Consider the following 23,445-nt stretch of genomic DNA (forward strand, 5'->3'; position numbering starts at 1 on the left):
AGAATGGTTGATTTGGATCTGGAATTGTGTTTGAAATTTGTTCAGTTATAAGTTTTTTAATTTCTTCAAATCGTGTTTGATGTTCAGTGGTCCATTCAAAATTATTTTGTTGTCTGAGGATATTATAGAACGGTCTTAAATATAATTGCATTTTATAAACGTACTTGCTTAAGAAATTTAACATTCCAAGGAATTCTTGGAGTTTCTTTTTGTTTGTTGGTGGTTGAAGTTTTTGAATAGCATCAATGCGTGATTTTAATGGAGTGATTGTGTTTCTTTCTATATGTCCTAAAAAATTTAACTCGTGTCAAAAAGAAGTGTGATTTATCGGGGGCGGCCTTCAGATTTTCGTTCTGAAGTATTTTATGATAGTGCTCTAAAACTGTAAACCTTTCTTCTTTTGTCTGTGATTGCATAAAAACATCATCCAAATAGGTGATTGCGTTTTTCTTGAGCATTAGTGGTCTAAAAATTTTAATCATAAAAGCTGAAAATGCTGCTGGTCCTATGGAAACTCGATAGAATAGGCGGTTGAATTCATATTGTTGATTTCCAATAACAAATTGTGTTAAACGTCGTGATTGTTCATATAGTGGCATTTGATTGTATGCACTATTCATATCTGCGGTTGTAAAGTATTTTCCGTTTATTTTTGTTAAGATAACTTGTATTGGTTCAATAGGCCAATTGCATTTCGATTCGTCAATTAGTGAATTGAGGTATCTAGCGTCTAAAACTATTTTTAATGATTCTCCTTTTGCTAGAATGATAACAGGGTTAATAAATGTGTTACCTTTTGGTTGTTCTTCTTTATTTACTGGTGAGATAATTTTGTATTGTTCTAAAATATCAAGTAATCTATTTACTTTGTCGTGTAAATGAATTGGTACTTTACTAGCTCTTTGTTGTTTGAAAACTGCGTCAGGTTTTAACGGGAGATGTAGTGATGAACTGATTTTCCCAACGTCAAATTTTGATGTTGCGTAGACTGTTGAATATTTTAACAGTTGTTTTGCTAGTTTGTCAAATTCGATTTGTGTAAATTGTGAGTGTTCAAAATTAAACATCGTTAAAAACTGTTGTTGTTCTTTTGTGTAATTTGTTATATTGAACGTTGGTTTAAAATATGGTGTTTTTGTGAAATAATCTGTGTTTCTCTTTTCATTGCTTATTATATTATTTATGGATATATCTTTGTCAAGAATTGTGGATTGGCAAATATCTAATAATTGGAGTATATTATTTACGCGGTAGGCTACTTCATATATGGGTGAGATTGTAGCGTTTGTTTCGAAATATCCTAAAAGTCCTAATGGTAATGTTACTTGGTACGGTGTATTGTTATACACGTGTAACGAAATGATGTCGGAATTCGTGTTTTTCAAATATTTTATAGATGAGATCGTGATTTTGAAAAACTTGTGAATAGGTTTAAATTCAAAGTCTGACATAAAAAGTTGTTGTTTATTTTGACTTTTATCATTCTGGTGACCTTGTTTTATTGAAAAGTTTTATATATTTCCTGATAATGGTTTCAAGTGTTTCCGTTGTTGGTTATAAATTGGATAAAAATTTGACAAGAATGGTGGTTGTTTGTTTAATCTTTGAAAAAATGTTAGAGCTGTATTTTTTGTTTTTGTGTATTTATCTTTGATTAGTATTTTACTATTTAAGATGTTGATTGTTGGTATATATTTTGATATAAATGGTATGCCAATGATATTGTGCTTAATATCAGTAATATGAAATATTTGTTTAAATGGTTTGTTTAGAATTTTATTTTGCTCCATTGTTCTTGTGGGGAGAAGGAATAATTGGATTTTTCCGTAATTTACTAATGTTGATCCTTGTGCTGTTGCTAGTTTACTAGAAGTTGCAAGAGGCGTTAATTTTGGATGCAATGTTTTGATTTCATTCCATGTGGGAATATTAATTATGTTTGATTCTGCTCCTGAATCAATTAAAAAATCAATTTCAAGATCTGGTGGTTGAAATTCTTTGTTTCTTGGACTTTCTAAGAGAAATGGTATTGTCCAAATTTTTTCTCTGGGTTGTTCTTTTTGTATATTTTGATAGATATGATTTGTGTTTGAACATTTAGTTTTGTCTTTTTCATTGGGCTTAAGTACCGTGTTAATTTCGTTTACTTCTTGTTTAGTTTGTGTAGTATCGATGTGTTCAAGATAATAATTGTGAAGGAGTTCCAATTGATTTTCATATATATGTGATGTAAAAGGTTGTTCATATATGATAAATTCATAGTCGTTTTTGACTGTTATCATATTTACGGAGATAGTATTTTCTGTATCACTTTCTGTATCTGATGATCCACAGTTTATTTGATTTAGCTGTAGTTCGTTACTTCCTGTGTCATCAATACCTGGGGGGTCTGATGTTGTTTCTTCATTTGACTGTACTTGATTAATTTGTCTTTGATGTTTTGGTGTATTACTTCTATATCGAGTTTTAGAATTATTATAATGGTTATTATTCCTATGTGGTGACTGGTAATAATTTCTATATTGATTATTATAACTTGAATTTCGATTTTGTGAATTGTTCCGTGATCTGTTTTGATAATTGTCATTTGATTTGTGATAGTTTGATCTATTATACGAGTTATTTCTTGATCGATTGTTCGGGTAATTCTGATTTCGATTGTTCGAATAACTTCTATTCCGATTATTGGAATAGTTTCTATTTCTATTGTATGATGAATTTCGTGATTGATTGTGTGGATAGTAATTATTTCTTGATTGGGAATTAGATCTAGAAACAAATCGTGTTGTATTTGAATTTGATCTGGAGTAGTTATTTCTACTATTTGATTGATTACAATTATTTTGTGAAGAATTTTGTCTATTTCTTCGTTCTGGTGATCTTCCTCTATAACTTGAGTTATATGGTGATTGATTCCTTGTGTATTTGGTGTTGTTCGGAAGTGGTTTTCCTGAACTGTTATTACTATATATATAAGTTTGTTTGGTAGATTTTGATCTTTTTTCATATATCGATAGAACGATTTATTTGGTTTTTTATGCTTTTGAGGTTTATTCTGATTATCTTGTTGTTTTTGTCTACATTCGGAAATACTGTGTCCGTATCCTCGGCAATAATTACACCAATTTTTGAAGGATGGTTTGCCTTTTAAATTTGGATTTTTTTCATAGATATTTAGTATTTCAGTGTTTTTTTCAATTAGGTCTGTATCTGATTCCTGTATGTTATTTATTTGTGTAGTGTTTGTTTCAATTCGATTAGCATATTGTAGTTTTAGATTTTCTGTTTCTTCAAGTTTCATTGTAATTTCCGCTTGCTCTAGTTTATCTACTAGTTTTCGAAAATCTAAATCTGGCTCTCGAAATGAGGAAGAATGAGATGCTCTCTTTTTTATTGCTATTTTCCTTAATTGAGGTGTTAAGGTCATCATTAAAGTTTCTGTCATTTTTGTGTTTTTATAGTCATGTGTATTAAGTGAATATGCTTTTCGAACTAATGTTTCGATGCGTACTGCTAATTGTTTGATGGTTTCATTTGGTAATCTGCGAATTTCATTACATAAGACTCTTTGGTGTTGTTTATCTCTTTCGGAGTCAAACATTTTTGAAAATTCTTGTGTAAATCTTTTCCAGTCTGATTTTATTTCTATAGGTAGTACTGAAAAGTATTTTATGATAGTGCTCAAAAACTGTAAACATTTCTTCTTTTGTCTGTGATTGCATAAAAACGTCATCCAAATAGGTGATTGCGTTTTTCTTGAGCATTAGTGGTCTAAAAATTTTAATCACAAAAGCTGAAAATGCTGCTGGTCCTATGGAAATTCGATAGAATAGGCGGTTGAATTCATATTGTTGATTTCCAATAACAAATTGTGTTAAACGTCGTGATTGTTCATCTAGTGGCATTTGATTGTATGCACTATTCGTATCTGCGGTTGTGAAGTATTTTCCGTTTATTTTTGTTAAGATAGAAGTTATATATATTTCCTGATACTGGTTTCAGGTGTTTCCGTTGTTGGTTATAAATTGGATAAAAATTTGAGAAGAATGGTGGTTGTTTGTTTAATCTTTGAAAAAATGTTAGAGCTGTATTTTTTGTTTTTGTGTATTTATCTTTGATTAGTATTTTACTATTTAAGATGTTGATTGTTGGTATATATTTTGATATAAATGGTATGCCAATGATATTGTGCTTAATATCAGTAATATGAAATATTTGTTTAAATGGTTTGTTTAGAATTTTATTTTGCTCCATTGTTCTTGTGGGGAGAAGGAATAATTGGATTTTTCCGTAATTTACTAATGTTGATCCTTGTGCTGTTGCTAGTTTACTAGAAGTTGCAAGAGGCGTTAATTTTGGATGCAATGTTTTGATTTCATTCCATGTGGGAATATTAATTATGTTTGATTCTGCTCCTGAATCAATTAAAAAATCAATTTCAAGATCTGGTGGTTGAAATTCTTTGTTTCTTGGACTTTCTAAGAGAAATGGTATTGTCCAAATTTTTTCTCTGGGTTGTTCTTTTTGTATATTTTGATAGATATGATTTGTGTTTGAACATTTAGTTTTGTCTTTTTCATTGGGCTTAAGTACCGTGTTAATTTCGTTTACTTCTTGTTTAGTTTGTGTAGTATCGATGTGTTCAAGATAATAATTGTGAAGGAGTTCCAATTGATTTTCATATATATGTGATGTAAAATGTTGTTCATATAGGATAGTTTCATAGTCGTTTTTGACTGTTATCATATTTACGGAGATAGTATTTTCTGTATCACTTTCTGTATCTGATGATCCACAGTTTATTTGATTTAGTTGTAGTTCGTTACTTCCTGTGTCATCAATACCTGGGGGGTCTGATGTTGTTTCTTCATTTGACTGTACTTGATTAATTTGTCTTTGATGTTTTGGTGTATTACTTCTATATCGAGTTTTAGAATTATTATAATGGTTATTATTCCTATGTGGTGACTGGGAATAATTTCTATATTGATTATTATAACTTGAATTTCGATTTTGTGAATTGTTCCGTGATCTGTTTTGATAATTGTCATTTGATCTGTGATAGTTTGATCTATTATACGAGTTATTTCTTGATCGATTGTTCGGGTAATTCTGATTTCGATTGTTCGAATAACTTCTTTTTCTATTATATGATTAGTTTCTATTCCTGTTGTATGATGAGTTTCGTGATTGATTATTTGGATAGTGTTTATTTGTTGGGTTTGATTGGGAACTGGATCTAGAAACAAATTGTGTTGCATTGGAATTTGATCACGAATAGTTATTTCGACTATTTGATTGATTACAATTATTTTGTGAAGAATTTTGTGTATTTCTTCGTTCTGGTGATCTTCCTCTATAACTTGAGTTATATGGTGATTGATTCCTTGTGTATTTGGTGTTGTTCGGAAGTGGTTTTCCTGAACTGTTATTACTATATATATGTTTGTTTGGTAGATTTTGGTCTTTTTTCATATATCGATAGAACGATTTATTTGGTTTTTTATGCTTTTGAGGTTTATTCTGATTATCTTGTTGTTTTTGTCTACATTCGGAAATACTGTGTCCGTATCCTCGGCAATAATTACACCAATTTTTGAAGGATGGTTTGCCTTTAAAATTTGGATTTTTTTCATAGATATTTAGTATTTCAGTGATTTTTTCAATTAGGTCTGTATCTGATTCCTGTATGTTATTTATTTGTGTAGTGTTTGTTTCAATTCGATTAGCATATTGTAGTTTTAGATTTTCTGTTTCTTCAAGTTTCATTGTAATTTCCGCTTGCTCTAGTTTATCTAATAGTTTTCGAAAATCAAAATCTGGCTCTCGAAATGAGGAAGAATGAGATGCTCTCTTTTTTATTGCTATTTTCCTTAATTGAGGTGTTAAGGTCATCATTAAAGTTTCTGTCATTTTTGTGTTTTTATAGTCATGTGTATTAAGTGAATATGCTTTTCGAACTAATGTTTCGATGCGTACTGCTAATTGTTTGATGGTTTCATTTGGTAATCTGCGAATTTCATTACATAAGACTCTTTGGTGTTGTTTATCTCTTTCGGAGTCATACATTTTTGAAAATTCTTGTGTAAATCTTTTCCAGTCTGATTTTATTTCTATAGGTAGTACTGAAAAGTATTTTATGATAGTGCTCTAAGACTGTAAACATTTCTTCTTTTGTCTGTGATTGCATAAAAACATCATCCAAATAGGTGATTGCGTTTTTCTTGAGCATTAGTGGTCTAAAAATTTTAATCACAAAAGCTGAAAATGCTGCTGGTCCTATGGAAATTCGATAGAATAGGCGGTTGAATTCATATTGTTGATTTCCAATAACAAATTGTGTTAAACGTCGTGATTGTTCATCTAGTGGCATTTGATTGTATGCACTATTCATATCTGCGGTTGTAAAGTATTTTCCGTTTATTTTTGTTAAGATAACTTGTATTGGTTCAATAGGCCAATTGCATTTCGATTCGTCAATTAGTGAATTGAGGTATCTAGCGTCTAAAACTATTTTTAATGATTCTCCTTTTGCTAGAATGATAACAGGGTTAATAAATGTGTTACCTTTTGGTTGTTCTTCTTTATTTACTGGTGAGATAATTTTGTATTGTTCTAAAATATCAAGTAATCTATTTACTTTGTCGTGTAAATGAATTGGTACTTTACTAGCTCTTTGTTTTTTGAAAACTGCGTCAGGTTTTAACGGGAGATGTAGTGATGAACTGATTTTCCCAACGTCAAATTTTGATGTTGCGTAGACTGTTGAATATTTTAACAGTTGTTTTGCTAGTTTGTCAAATTCGATTTGTGTAAATTGTGAGTGTTCAAAATTAAACATCGTTAAAAACTGTTGTTGTTCTTTTGTGTAATTTGTTATATTGAACGTTGGTTTAAAATATGGTGTTTTTGTGAAATAATCTGTGTTTCTCTTTTCATTGCTTATTATATTATTTATGGATAATTCTTTGTCAAGAATTGTGGATTGGCAAATATCTAATAATTGGAGTATATTATTTACGCGGTAGGCTACTTCATATATGGGTGAGATTGTAGCGTTTGTTTCGAAATATCCTAAAAGTCCTAATGGTAATGTTACTTGGTACGGTGTATTGTTATACACGTGTAACGAAATGATGTCGGAATTCGTGTTTTTCAAATATTTTATAGATGAGATCGTGATTTTGAAAAACTTGTGAATAGGTTTAAATTCAAAGTCTGACATAAAAAGTTGTTGTTTATTTTGACTTTTATCATACTGGTGAACTTGTTTTATTGAAAAGTTATATATATTTCCTGATAATGGTTTCAGGTGTTTCCGTTGTTGGTTATAAATTGGATAAAAATTTGAGAAGAATGGTGATTGTTTGTTTAATCTTTGAAAAAAAGTTAGAGCTGTATTTTTTTGTTTTTGTGTATTTATCTTTGATTAGTATTTTACTATTTAAGATGTTGATTGTTGGTATATATTTTGATATAAATGGTATGCCAATGATATTGTGCTTAATATCAGTAATATGAAATATTTGTTTAAATGGTTTGTTGAGAATTTTATTTTGCTCCATTGTTCTTGTGGGGAGAAGGAATAATTGGATTTTTCCGTAATTTACTATTGTTGATCCTTGTGCTGTTGCTAGTTTACTAGAAGTTGCAAGAGGCGTTAATTTTGGATGCAATGTTTTGATTTCATTCCATGTGGGAATATTAATTATGTTTGATTCTGCTCCTGAATCAATTAAAAACTCAAATTCAAGATCTGGTGGTTGAAATTCTTTGTTTCTTGGACTTTCTAAGAGAAATGGTATTGTCCAAATTTTTTCTCTGGGTTGTTCTTTTTGTATATTTTGATAAATATGATTTGTGTTTGAACATTTAGTTTTGTCTTTTTCATTGGGCGTAAGTACCGTGTTAATTTCGTTTACTTCTTGTTTAGTTTGTGTAGTATAGATGTGTTCAAGATAATAATTGTGAAGGAGTTCCAATTGATTTTCATATATATGTGATGTAAAAGGTTGTTCATATATGATAGTTTCATAGTCGTTTTTGACTGGTATAATATTTACGGAGATAGTATTTTCTGTATCACTTTCTGTATCTGATGATCCACAGTTTATTTGATTTAGTTGTAGTTCGTTACTTCCTGTGTCATCAATACCTGGGGGGTCTGATGTTGTTTCTTCATTTGACTGTACTTGATTAATTTGTCTTTGATGTTTTGGTGTATTACTTCTATATCGAATTTTAGAATTATTATAATGGTTATTATTCCTATGTGGTGACTGGGAATAATTTCTATATTGATTATTATAACTTGAATTTCGATTTTGTGAATTGTTCCGTGATCTGTTTTGATAATTGTCATTTGATCTGTGATAGTTTGATCTATTATACGAGTTACTTCTTGATCGATTGTTCGGGTAATTCTGATTTCGATTGTTCGAATAACTTCTTTTTCTATTATATGATTAGTTTCTATTCCTGTTGTATGATGAGTTTCGTGATTGATTATTTGAATAGTGTTTATTTCTTGGGTTTGATTGGGAACTGGATCTAGAAACAAATTGTGTTGCATTGGAATTTGATCTCGAATAGTTATTTCGACTATTTGATTGATTACAATTATTTTGTGAAGAATTTTGTGTATTTCTTCGTTCTGGTGATCTTCCTCTATAACTTGAGTTATATGGTGATTGATTCCTTGTGTATTTGGTGTTGTTCGGAAGTGGTTTTCCTGAACTGTTATTACTATATATATGATTGTTTGGTAGATTTTGATCTTTTTTCATATATCGATAGAACGATTTATTTGGTTTTTTATGCTTTTGAGGTTTATTCTGATTATCTTGTTGTTTTTGTCTACATTCGGAAATACTGTGTCCGTATCCTCGGCAATAATTACACCAATTTTTGAAGGATGGTTTGCCTTTAAAATTTGGATTTTTTTCATAGATATTTAGTATTTCAGTGATTTTTTCAATTAGGTCTGTATCTGATTCCTGTATGTTATTTATTTGTGTAGTGTTTGTTTCAATTCGATTAGCATATTGTAGTTTTAGATTTTCTGTTTCTTCAAGTTTCATTGTGATTTCCGCTTGCTCTAGTTTATCTACTAGTTTTCGAAAATCTAAATCTGGCTCTCGAATTGAGGAAGGATGAGATGCTCTCTTTTTTATTGCTATTTTCCTCAATTGATATATCCAATTTTGATGTAGTGGCGATTTAATTGGTTCAGGTCCTATATTTAAAATTAAATTTGCTGTTACTGCATTTAAATAATCTTCTACAGAATATTCAGGATCTGTTCCTGTAAATACCATCAGTGGTTTATTGGATATTATTGATGATCCACCCATGAGGTATGGATTCATTGTCATCTGTAGTGATTCTGCGGCATTTGGCATTTGCGAAAAATTTGAAATTTGATTTTTTGTTATTTCGTGTTGCTGAAGGTAATATGGAAGCGGTATTTCATTTTGCATTTGAGTTGGTTGATAGGAATGCATTGACATTGGATTTTGTGGTTGTATTGATTGAAAAGATTGTATGTTGAATGGATTTTGTTTATGCATTTGTTGTGGATGTTGTACATCTGTTGGGTTTTGTGGGTAAAGTTTCATATTTCGAGATGGTTGAGGTTGTCGTGGTCTTTGTGTGCGATATTCTTTAGTATATGGTGCAAAAATATCTACTTGGTGATAATCTTCTTCATCGGATGATAAAGAGTTTGTATTAAATGGTGTATGTTGGTTATTTTTATTTTGTTGGAAGAATGGGTAATTTTAGTATAATCCTGTGTAGGTTGTGGATTATCTGGAAAATTTACTGAATTCATTGATGTTTCGGGAGATTCCAACAATGAGAACATACGTGATTTAAATTTTGTGTACTTTTTCGGGGAGGTTGATTTGTTCTTTGATTGTGAGCATAATTATAATTATGTTCTGCAAAGGTGTTTCCTGTGAATGATTTTCGTGTTTTTGACGGTACTGTCATTGGTCTATATGTTTGATAATCCATATGTGAATATTTTGGAGCAACCGAAGGCTTAACGGTTGATTGTAAGGTTACTTGTGCCAGTGAAGTATTTGTATTTCTTGGTGTTGTTAAATTTGGGTGTATTGGTGAAATACTTTGTTGTGTAGTTGTTGTTGTTTGGACAATTTCTTCATTTATGAAGTTTGATGGTGTTTGAATATCTTGTTGTGTAAGATTTCTAGTTCCATTAAGGTTTTCATTGTGTATGACGGTCGAATTTAAACTGTTATTTCGTGTATCAGGTAAAAATGTATTGTAGTTTAATGGTGTTGCATCAATGGTTAGTGGTATTACTTTTACATAATCTCTGTGATAAGATATTGTACTTATTGCTTGACTTGAGATAGATTGTGGGATATTTATAAATGTAGGATGAGACCATTCAGGGTCCCAAACGTAGTCTGATTGTTCTGTAATGGCAGTGTCATCATTTGAATTTTGAGGTCTGAAATTTTTTCTTGCTTGTGAAATTAAGTCTAAATTATGTGTGAAATATTCTATTATAAACCGTGCCAAAATTTTTTGTAAGTCATGTTTAGTGTGTTGTGAAACATCATCTTTAGTGAAATTTTCTTTGATTATATGTAGAAAAGTTGAAAATAATGCAATTTCATTTCGTACTTTTGTATGTTTGGATGTTTCAGTTGGTGAGATACTTTGAAATTCTGTTTTTTCTAATATAGAGATATAGGTATATATTATTGCAAAAACTTCATTAGTGATTATAGAGTTTGCTCTTTGTGAATTGTGATATTGTATGCTTTTGATATATTCTAGGAATACTTTTGAAAATTCTAATTCAAGATCGTCTGTTTGAATTACATATTTACGATGATTCGTATTTGGTGTGCTGAATTCTATGGTGTAGATTCCATATTGTTGTGTTAAGTTACATATGTCTTTTAAATAATGTTCAATAATTTGTCTTTTGATTTTTATATCTGGGAATTCTGCTTTGCATGGACTGATTCCGGGTTTATACGAATTTACGAGTAAATTCTTGCAAAAATCATGCTGCCCTCTATTATCGGGTGCATCTATGAGGAAGGGGTAAACCTCTTCGTCATCTGGACTATCGTCACTTTGAGTGTGGCTCATTTTTTTGTTTGATGACTGTTAATATATAACTATCAATGTGTCTAATTGGTTGATTCCAGTTATACAGGTGTACTGGTTTGTGTTTGTATTGTTTTTTTATTCTTCTTATTCCTCTTTTTGATGAATTTGAAGTTGTTTCTGAATCGGAAAAATATAATTGATCGTGAATGGGACAATTTTTATCAATTGATTCTTTTAATTTGTATAGTTCATCTATACTGCTGGTTTCTGATTCGGAAAATGCGTTTCTATTTTTTGAAAATCTTTTTCGTGTGATTTGTCTTTGTTTGTTTATAATTTTTCTTTTTATTGTTTGTCGTTTTGTTCTAATGTATCCAACTGTTTGTGTATGAGGTGTGATTACAAGATCGTATTTATTGTTATCTATCTCACAATTGTGTAAATCGGTTGTTTGCTTATTTCCTAGATTTTCGAATGACATAAGGTTTAGGATGAGGGATGCAGAAAGTTGTTAGGTATTTTTATTTTCTTAGACTGTTAGTCCTTACGATCTTTTGGTTAGCTTAACCTGGGTCTTTTCATTTAGGGTTGGAGAAAAAAGTATATCGATTCTGAAGAATGATTTTTTACTTTCTCGTGGCTAGTCTAAGCTAAGGTGTTAACCTACTTAATCTTACTTAGGGGTAGTGATTGTGTTCAAGGGTTGGAGAATAGTAAATCGATCCACAAGGTTCAGGTATAATTAGAACGCAAGTAGTTCGTTAGATACTATTTTAAACTTACTAAGTCTAAGATCTATCCTGGGTCTGGTAAGAGGAGGGTTCAAGTGAAGGATGAATAACCGGAGTTCTTCACTGTTTATCTTAATTTGAATGGTTAGTTTTATTTAAAAATTTCTTTTAATCTTAGGTCTTTTGGAAGGGTTGGACAGTGAATCGACGTTTGAGGTCGTTAGACACTTGCTAAGTGGGTGGGGGAGAACAAAATTGTTCTTTTTGATCCAAGGATAGGCCTTGATGATCAGGTTTTAAATTTAGTGAAATAGAAAATTAATTAAGATCCAAGGATAAGCCTTGATGATCCGATTTTAAAATTAAGTGAATTTAAGTTTAAAATGTTTTAAATTTATTTAAGAAAAAGATTTTGTATTTTAATGATATTAGTGAGCTTATGATTGCTGCTATGTTTAGGTGATGAAGCTGGGACAACAGATGATTTATGATTACTAACAATTTATTGTCATGCTACTAGTTTTTATTTTCATTTTCAATAAATATTTTTCAAATATGTTTTATATAAGACTGCAGAAATTAAGCAAACGATCTGAGATCTTTTTATCAATCGTTATTGTACATTAATAATTTTGCTTAACGCCTGAAATGATCATGAAGATTGACTTCAAAATTTTATGTTTGCAGATGAAAATCTAAATTCATTGCTAATAAGATTCTAAATATAAAAGTTTGTGTTGGCTTTTGCCGTACAATCATAAAACTATTTGGTAAGTTTCTACTTTGTCGTATGTCGTCTCTTGTTCGAGGTCTTCGTCCAATTCCGGGTAGTTCTATTATTGTTCGGAATATCGGCTCTGATCTATTGAGTCGTAGAGACATTTCGATTAAATTATTATCGTATAACATTTTGAAAATGTTTTTCTAAATTCTAATCTATTTTTGGTTAGTTCTAAGCTATTAAGATCTTATTCGAGACTTATGGTCGCACCAGATGAGTTAAGACCGATGTGGTTAACTCATAGAGTAATTTCGGATAGGATACACCGTCTGCTCGTCACGCTATCTTATTTTCGGCCGGATAGATTCGTGCAACTTCTTAGTCTAATACCGATCCTAATCTTACTCTTATACTTTCTAGTCTCAGGGTGTTTAACTAGTCTCTGCTAGGCTCAATAGATCTAGGGTATACTGGTTTGTTGCGGCTGCTGAAGTTCTCTTGGAGAGGCAACTAATTTCTAAGTTAAATTCAAATCTCTCTGGTGCTAGTTAGATAGTGGGTTGTTAGTTAGATGGATTATGATCAGGTTCCATCATACGGAAAATTTAGCGCCAAAGGATGAACAAAAAAGTAAAATGTCAATCGTGCCAACAGTTGTTAAAGGACGCGAGGCAGGATATTAATATTTTGATTATTGGCGGAAACAATGCAGTTGACCATCAATCAAAAATTTGCGCAAAACCGAATTTTCAAGTTTTCCTTATTTATAATACAAGTAACACTCGCAAGCAATCGACCCGAAACAACACAAAACACACAGTTTTTTTTCAAGTATTCTTACAAGAAATTCCAACTAAAAGCCAGCGCGCAATTCAATGCTTTCGTTGTTACAAATGATTGAAAACACACAAAAAATCAAAAGTTTTAGCTGAAAATTCAAGTAGCTCTCGTGGTCCTATTTCACAAGATTTTGGTCAAATGAAAACACGCGGTTTTTCATAAGATTTTACTCTTAGATTAAAAATTAATTTTTAAAGCAAGAACTCATAACTATCTCGTCGAGGGCAGAGCTCGTTTTACTCGCAAACCATTTTGAATATTTCATTTTTCACTTTCATACTCGGTTTTCCAGTAAATCTAATTCTCTATTATTTAAAAAAGTTTATCATAGTTGATTCCATGTAAGTTTGTAAATCCATGACCTCCACGGCCTCTATTTTTTATTCACCCGACAATATAGCCACAATGTAGTCCAAATGAAAGCATATCACCTTTGATTCTTTGATATTTTTTGAGATCATGACCTCACTCGGCCTCCACCATTTTTCTTCACCCAACAATGTAGCCACAGTGTAGCCACAATCTATGTAATTTGTAACAAATTTATTTGACAACTTCTTAATTTTTTGAAATTTTTCCGGTCTTCATGCTAAAACGTAAAAAACGTATTAAAAATTGCTCTTTGAAGTTTCTCGTTTGCTTTTTGCCGGCGTTTTTTGTGTTTTTTAATTGAAAAATTGAATGTCAGATCGCTGCTAAATGAAAAAAATGATTTGAAGAAACTGTTACTTTAGCAAAACCAGATGTAAGATCGCTGAATAATATGAAAGTTAACATGAAAAGATTCTAAAAGACACTCAGTAAAAATTTTGTTCTTGGTTAGCTTCAATTTTTTTTAAATTAGAAAAATTAGGTAGAATTATAGTCTTTTACGCATTAAATTTCGATTATTAAAAACTTAAATTGATACACTTTGACCCTTAATTTTTCTTAAAAAAATCGATTTTTTTGTAACGCGCTCTTTTAGATTTTTTAGATGTTGCAGACGTTAGGAATTAGGCTCCCTTGCGTATTTCCGGAAGTTTTCAGATTATAACCAATAGAGCTGCTTTAATTTGTCCTATGAACTCAACGTAAAAATTCACCTTCATATTTTCAGTTTTTACATGTGCTTTTGATTGCTTTAATTAACCCCGATTCTTTCTCACATGGACTTTTTTTGAGAAATCTTTCGACAAAAATCAAGAATAGAAAGCAAATTAGTAATTATTTTGCAAGAAAAGTGATAGTTAAGGATCTCACAAACTGTATTTTTGCTTAAATAGTTTACTGTAGCAACTGAACAAGGGAACTTAAATGGAAATATGTACAAAATACTAGGTAATAATCAGACGATATCAGTTCTAATTTAATCTCTGCCAGCAAATTGTTCGTTCAATTGATACTATTTTCCTCCTAAATTCTCCAGCTCTAACCAAAATTACTTGCAATGCGAGTTCAAAAGCGAAAACATGTTTTAAGCAGAAAATAAGAATAACCTTAAGACACAGAACCTTTCTACAGAAAAATCGTGAAAATTATGTTTTAAAAGCAACAGAGAGACAATCATCAGTTATGAAGAGGAATTTGTTGAATTTCATCAAATATCTAATACACTTTTTAAAAAAAATTATCTCAATTTTTTCAATTTTAGCAGTAAATTGTTTATTTTTTATCATTGATCTGAAATTTATTTTTATCAACATGAAAAATTTCTCAGAAGTTGTAATTTTTTAAAAAACAAATTTGGGTTACTCATTGAGAAAAAACGGAGAAGGAGTTGAATCACGAAGTTCAATCTAGAAATTTTAATGAATACTGCGCTTATTGTTCATTTGAATTGAGATTACTATTCAAATTTTCCCTGAAAAGGACAAAAAACCAGTTAATTACCCAAATAAAAGGTTGAAAATGGAAAAGTTTTGAATAGATTTGATTAACTTTTACTTTACTTTCTTGAAAATTAGGATTATTTTCACTATTTCAATATTGACTCAGCTATTATGAGCGTTATATGTTCAGAACATTATATAATCCGCTTTTTAGCTCAAGTTATGGTAATTCTTATCTTATTTCATTATTTTGAGAAAAAATTGTGGAAAAACCATATTGTTGTTCAAATTTTTGTATCATTGTCTCAACATGATGTCAATTCAATTAAAATAAATTTTGAGCTCAATTTTGAACTCTGTACGTAATTTTTTTTCCAATTAGATCAGAAACAACAATTCTTTAGCCAAAATTGTGAGATTTCTGCAATTTTTTTCCGAAAACTTGAAATTTTGGCAAATTTTCCTAATACTTAAAATTTTTGCAATGTTTTCCAAAAACTTTGATTTTTTTTTGAAGTTTCAGTAATTTGAAAGCATTATGAGCTTTCCTTTTGATATTCAGAATCTTATTTATCCTGCTTCTGAGCTCAGTAGGGTAAATTTTATTATATTAAATGTTTTGAGTGAAAATTGTGGAAAAATCCATACTTTTGCAATTTTTCCAAAATAATAATAGTTTTTGCATTTTTTTCCAAAAAACCTTGGCTTTATCGAAATTTCAGTAGGTTTCAGTATTGTTTCATAAAATAAGATTAACTAATTAACGAGTTATCAAGTCGAATTATACCAAATCTTATCGTATTTTGAAAGTTTTTGATACATAATCCAAGTTTTTGCCCATTTACCATTGACTTACCTTGAACCAAAAAAAACATAATACTTTCATTACACAAGGTACACGTAATGCTCACCAATTACAAAACGCGTGCTGAGATTTTTGCAAAATCCAAAAAAAAACCGTTTTTCTTACCATTTTCTTACCATCACCCTGAAACCTTACCATTCCCTATTTTAATACATATTCCCTATCTTAATGAATTCTTAATTCCCTACACTGAATCTTTATACATAGGGAAATCTATACACTATATATGGGAAATTCGGGCACCGAAAAAACTTACCATCTGAAACTTACCATCTGAAACATGGTATCTTAATACATTGGGAAACCTATTCCCTATCTTAATACTTTGGGAAACCTATAGCCTATGTTAATACATAGGGTGAAGACCGGATAGTCTATAGCCTATGTTAATACATGGAAGTCTTCAATCCCCCCTCCCACGGGCTGAGCTGCTCCAACATATACTACTCGAGTCTCAAATAGGCAACATCCTAGTTTTTTTCCGACTGGATATTTTTTTATCCTTATTAATTACGACAAATGATAAATAACCTTCTATCTTAAAAAACCAAATTGAGATCACCGGTTTTTTTCACAAACCATTGCTTGCTATTGCGTATATAAAAACATACGTTTCATTGTTCTATATCATAAACAAACTAGTGGTCAAATTGGAAATTAACCTTAGATTTTTATCATGTGATAGTTTCACTCACTCATCACATTTTGTTTACTTTCGTTAGACTACTAGGGCAAGTGAGCAACATAAGTTAATCAATCGGGTTGAGCCTAGATAAACAGAGGATACCTAGATTGAGTGATAGCTCTAGGAATCTTTAACCGAAACAGGAGAGAACCTCAATGAGTGACCAATTTGTGATAAGGAACAAAGAGATTCAAAGAAAGAAGGGTAAGGAAGTGATAGAACGAATAGTTGGAATCAGAAGTCAGAAAACCTCCGATGATAAGTAGACACCAGCAACACTGGAAGTAGAGGTAAACCGGAGTGCAGTCCATAATCAAGGTCCTGAAGGATGCAGAGTTGAAGATACCAAGACGAAAAGACTGAAAAGTGAATCTACACCTGTGGAACAGGTACATTCCTTTGCGACTTCATTTTTGCACTAAATCGAGAAGAGATGTCAAGCTGACAGAGATCTCGATCAAAATCCACTGATTGAAAGTTAATCTATGGATTTCACAGTGATCAAAGGCGCCCTGGACAAGAAATCGACGCCTCTTTTTTTTCTCAGAGAGTCTAAAGAAGTCTCTGAGAAATTTTTTCTCACTTTTGACGGGAAAAGGGCTGACGATCAAATTAGTCATCAGACAGAAGCCAGGAATGAAAAGGAGAATGATGACGATTATAGATCAGAACTACGCTTCGACCTTTTCAGTCATGCAGAAAAATACAAGTGACAACAAGTAGCACACTCAGAAACGGTTTTAAATGACTTGCAGGATTCTAGTTATTTTTTCAGCAGCGACAACTTCGGATTAGTATGCTGGAATAATCATCGTTTCAGAAACCAGGCCAGGAAGGACGTTGAGGGAGGTGCAACTGCAAAACGAAAGGACTTGAAGGCAAGCTGTCTGTCAAGAAAAGATTGACGCCATCTCTCATAACGCCCAAGGTTAGTCATTGGATATCGGTGGATGAGGTTTTGACGAGGATCATGGATAGGATGGGTGAACAACAGCAACAAGTTTCAAACACGATGAGTGAACTAGAACGAGCAGTTCTTTTAGAACGAGAGAATTTGTGGAATAAAAGCTTCGAATCAAGCAGGAGACCAATCAGAAGGAAAAACGCTTGCAAGAAAGAAAGAATGACTACCTGGCTAAGTAATTGTCACGTTAAGCAACGTAAAGCTAAACAGAGTGAGCAACGGTTGAGAGATTATTTGAAGCTCCTCCGGAGTCAACAGGAGCAGACTCTCGGGACTCTCGAAAGCTGGTTGGATGCCATGATGGAGATACGCACTGCAAATAAAATGGACAGGCTTGATCATGTCATGAATTGTCATGAAAAGAGACCACGAAGCAGTAGAACAAACTCGAGGGATGCATGTAAAGAGCTCAAAGTAAGCTTCAGTGAACCTTCGGTAGAGGCAAGACGAGTGTGTTTGCTACATAAAGGGATAGTTTAGCTAATCACCGTTCTGAAACTCAAATGCCTGGAACCTCTATATACGGTCCCAGAGGAAGCTCATTTGGCAACCATCAGCAGCTATCAGACCAATGTGTAATTCTCAAGCAAACGGATTAGCCTATGCTACTGGATGGTTATCGTGTGACAATTGAGCGCAATTTGTGTGGAAAGCACTAGAATGCTGACAGCCTCAGTGCAACAAGTTTTATGAACATTTGAAAAAAAATTAGCCTATCAGGCAGAAATGAAGGGAGGATTCTCGTTTTTAGACAAAGACACGCACCATAATTGACTATCAAGCACTATATCTGACAATATGGTTAGATAAGTCACAACACCCCCATAACGGGACATCCCGAATTACCATTAGAGAAGGCAGTCGTTCAAGAGTGAGCTGATTCACTTGGACTTGCTACTGCGTTCAATTGCTACTGCGTTCAATTGCTACTGCTATTATTCGCCAGCCCATCAACAGCTGGTCGTAACTAGAAAAAACTGTGGGAGTCATTCGGCTGCTAGGTAGGTTGTTTGAGAGAGTGAGAGAAAGAGGTAACCGGGGAAGATCCAGATTAGACGACAGTGATAACCTCTATGACTCTCCGCGAGAAAGTAAAAGTTATACCATCAAGAAATTAACAAAATGAAAACGAAAAACTAACAGAATCGTAGGACGATAGTTCGACAATTAATCTCCTCGAGTCCTCAATGTGTCCTGATAAAAATATCATGCTAAGCAAAAGTAAGACAGGGTGAAGGTCCCAAAGAAAACAGCTATTTTCGACACGTGTAATTAACCACTGGACGATGCTGCATCAATATAGTCGGAAGAACATATTTTGTCTGGGGATTCTTAAATGAAAGAGCAGAGAACATGGTGAACAAGACCCAAGGTTTTGTTCAGGAACTTAAGATGGGTGATAAAGTGGAATAAATCGAGATCCGGAGTGAATACATCCTCCACTGAAACCTCACCTAGTGAGAGCCCCTCGACGGGATCGAAGTCTGACACCTATTGTATGGATAATTCAGAACTTGATGTTTCCAAAAGGTACAAATAAACTCCTAGAGAGATTCCTACATGAAAACGGGAGCGGAAGTGCACCAGGAGGGACATTCCCAATACAATCCGATTTGGGAATATCATTAACTCATCGAAAGCAGATTGGTGCATCCAAGAAAAAATTGAGAAGGGATGATTATTTAATGATGCTCCCTGTCTGCGAAGTCAATATGGAGAAGCACCAGAGAAAATAATGACGGAAATGAAATTCTAGAAGAAAGAGGCCTAAAATTTCATTAAACAGATTACAGTGAAGTTATCAAGAGAAGCGAGAAAGATTTACCCTATGCAGAAAAAGACTGGAGCAATTACGTACAAGATGACGTCCCAAGAACATTGATCTAGATCTACCTTTCACGATGCAGACGCGACAAAACCGCAGGGGAAGATCTTCAGAGAAGTATAATTTTTATGGAGAAGACCTCGTGGCGGACAGGATAGACCTGAAGGAGATAGCAGAAGAGCTAGGGGGTCTGAAAAAATAACCGTGTCACTGGAAGTAGTTTTTGTGGATGATCAGGGTAATGATTGGAAAGGGTGATCAATCAAAACCAGAAGTCGGGCTTTGTCGAGCCCGACTTCTGGTTTTGATTGATCACCCTTTCCAATCATTACCCTGATCATCCACAAAAACTACTTCCAGTGACACGGTTATTTTTTCAGACCCCCTAGCTCTTCTGCTATCTCCTTCATGTCTATCCTGTCCGCCACGAGGTCTTCTCCATAAAAATTATACTTCTCAAAGATCTACAGCAGTCATATGAGTAGAAACTCACTATTCTGCGTGTCTTGACGTCGAACTCCAAAAGACTTAATGTGGCTATTCAAGACGTAAAGCGCGAAATTATTGAAGACACTAAGAATGACCGACATGATCTTTCCCGGGCTGCCCAGAAATGATCATCGTTCAAACTTGAGTCCAACCTAATTTTAAATAGGACGTGAAAATGACGGGTACGTCCATGGGTAATTTTCTCCCGTAGTGGCGAAGTAGTTAACCACACAACTAGTAACCTGAAAAAGGAAATGACAAAAGAAACACATATCCTTTTTGTAAGTAAAAAATCTATGTGTAAGTAATACCCACACTGAAAAATTATTAACAAAAAAGTTCAAAATAGCAAGAGAAACAGGTGACCTAGAGGCAGAACTAGATGAAGGCCCTAGGAAACCAGACATAGGCAGAGTAGTATAGTCATATTTTAACTTGCCAAGTGAGTACTCAAGCAGCATTAGACTAACGGTTAGCGATTTTTTTACTTACAAATAGGATATGTGCGATAGCTATTACCGCGGACATGAATTTTAGAAGAGCGTTAGCAGCAGACTTTAAGAGAGAAGACAAAAACATAATAGTTCACTGGAAGCAAAAACCAGGAGTAGGAGGTGTAGCAGCTTTCACTGCGGCGGCTTCGCAAATACCAGGAAGGTACTTATGTTTCTTGGGGACGAGGGCGACGGAAAAGCAGCATGTGGAACCGGAAGATTTGCGTCTATCCCTTACGAGACTGAGACACTTCCTGTGTACGAGGTGAAAGAACTATCGCTTCCTGTGTACGACCCAAACCGAGGACGGCTGCATCCTTGGAAGCTGTATGCGCTGATACATGTAATCTTTTCTAATACTAACATGAAAGTGTATCTACATAAGAAAAACAATTTGAGTATAGGCTGAGTGTAGGCGAGTGTGTTATGTGTTATTTGTAATGTAATATGTTGTTATTTTGTTACGATCTCGGGTTTGGAAGGGTTAGTGACCACGAATGCTCAAACAAAAATGTTAGGAATAGGTCCAAAGTGTGGTCCACTCTTAGATCAACTTCCAAGATTTTAGACTGAATCGATTTTTAATTTATCTTAAGATCAAAATATATCTGACTGCTTTTAAATCAATTTTATTATGAATTTCGAGTAATATTGACAGATGCGATAGTCGTGACAATTTTTTTCCAAATTTTGATTGATCGTTTAATTACTCATCAAATTTCAATTGTGCACACAGATAATCTAAATCGAATCATACGAAATGGATAAATTCGATCTGAATGAATTGATGGACCTTGCAGAGGCCTATGTAGGACCGGTGCTAGATGAGGATCCAGAGGTAGTCATGTTGCTGACCGCCTTAACGAATATCTTGGGGCATGACAACCGTGGGGACCGCCCCACGGAATTCTTATTGATGGCCGCTTAGGGATAACAAGGAGTACTAGACCGCCCAAACATGAGGGTATTGAGGTGGAGAAACTGGGCACTCTCAGGAAAAAACTTGGCGAACGAGCCTGGATTGGTATGTTCAAGGTCCTACCAACCAGGTGAAATGCCTATTACGACCAAGCCTGGGGCTGGGTTGCGGAGATTGCATCAAGAAATGACTAACGAGGCAGCTTTGTCTAGCTCACAACTGAGAGCAGCTCTGCCATCAAAACGTGACAGAGTAGAAGAGTAAGCTCAATAAATGAAACAATGAAAGAACTGAATAAAACGAAAGACAAACTGGATAGAAATGTGACGTTGTGCCTCCACAACAGCTTCTGCAGCAATAGGGAAACTAGTAAAGACCCTCTACCTTGTTGCAAAAAAGGTAGAAGAGCAGAGGTGTTGGAGGACTGCCTCCAACAGCGTCAGATTGGCCACTGAGTAGTTGCAAGACACTGAAACCGAGAGTGCGGAGTCAATGTCACAGTAGGAAGAGATGAGGCAGTGACAAAAGCCGAATGACAAGATGCAGAAAAGAGAAAGATTAGAAGAATTTAGAAGTTTTACAAATTCTAAACGACGAAAACGGAAAGAAAAAAACGAACGAAGGAGTAACTAAAAAGATGAGAATTAAAACTCAGAAATGTTTTGTGTGAGAAAAACTCAAATAAGAAACCAAACAACCTAGCTCGAAATCGAAACTGATTGAAAGAATTTTTTTTAGTTGATTTTTGAATTTTAAAATTGTTGCTCATAAAAATTTGCATTGTAATTTCAGTTAGTGTTTTAGAGACACTTACTAGAGAGGCTTGAGTGAAGAGTATAGTAAATTTTCCAGCCTGCATGATTGTTTTTAATCAACGAAGATGACTGTTCACTTCGTGGTAACATCAAAAAGTTGAATGATCTCTTGAAGAGGTAGCTTATTTCATTGACGCTTCTAACAACTGAGTTTCCTAATTTTAATATCAGGACCAATAACAGCTAAATTTACGAAGGGAGGAAGCATAGTAGGATAATTTTAGTCTGTTTTGTTGGTTGGCAAGACTGTCCTGCGTCCCAACACCTTTTAAACCGAGGAGAAGAAGTTTTAAATCGAGACAATGGCACTAAAAGTCAAAAAAGACATGTTATCTTAAGTCATATCCTCAAGGTGAAGACTAATGAAAAGTGTTAGAAGGCAATAGCGAGGTAGTATGATGCGATTTGTAGTTTGCAGTGAGTCGATATGATGTGGACAAAAGTTCTTTTACAGCATTTTGTAATTTCTGTGCGATGGCACTCTACCCATTTAATGAATTTCGTGAGACTCAATGAGGGCATTGACCGGGCTGTCCGGGTGTATGTGACATTCGACCAGAATAGCGGTCAAAATTTCTGACGAAATCGAAACTTTATTTGAACAGTTTAGTGGGAGGATTGGCTGTTTCAGAAGATAATTGGCTTTATTTGATAAACTGATCGAATTAGGAGAGTTCGGTTTTAACTGACATGTGAAATTATAAAAAATCGATTGCGAAGACATGTGACCATTTTTATTTTCGCGAATACAGAAAAAGCGCGAAAATCAACAGAACAACAATTTTCGCTTGTAGAAAACAGATCTACGATCTGAATTGGAGTTACCATCGATATTAATTTTAACGATTGTGCAGCTACAATCATTACGGAGCAATTCTCGAGAATTTGGAGGGGTATCCGAAGGATTTTACTACCCTTCCCGAGTGACGATAAGACCGCTCTTCGAACGGATTCAAGAACCCGGAAGGGTCTCGGGAAGAGACTGAAACTGTATTTTTAACAACTTTGAGCTTCCTAGTATTTTTTAACAAGTTGTTCCATGAAAAACAAAAGTCTGCTTTTTTGAATCCAACAGGCCATCCAAAGTCAAAATTTTTTGGTTGTTGATTGTTTAAAATTCGTCTGACTGGAAAAGTTCTACCAGTTTGGCTTCGTATTGGTGTTTTTTTTCATGATACGAAACGCAACACCT

At 33.3% G+C, this 23,445-nt stretch overlaps 1 protein-coding gene across 4 annotated transcripts in view; it reads left to right on the forward strand.

The window, feature by feature from the left end:
• The window catches only part of LOC134842735 (WD repeat-containing protein 7-like), a 625,416-nt gene that overhangs the window by 540,911 nt on the left and 61,060 nt on the right, over positions 1 to 23,445 (forward strand). The window lies entirely within an intron of this gene.

The sequence above is a fragment of the Symsagittifera roscoffensis genome, chromosome 3 (genome assembly GCF_963678635.1).
Source record: "Symsagittifera roscoffensis chromosome 3, txSymRosc1.1, whole genome shotgun sequence".
NCBI classification, from domain to species: domain Eukaryota; kingdom Metazoa; phylum Xenacoelomorpha; order Acoela; family Convolutidae; genus Symsagittifera; species Symsagittifera roscoffensis.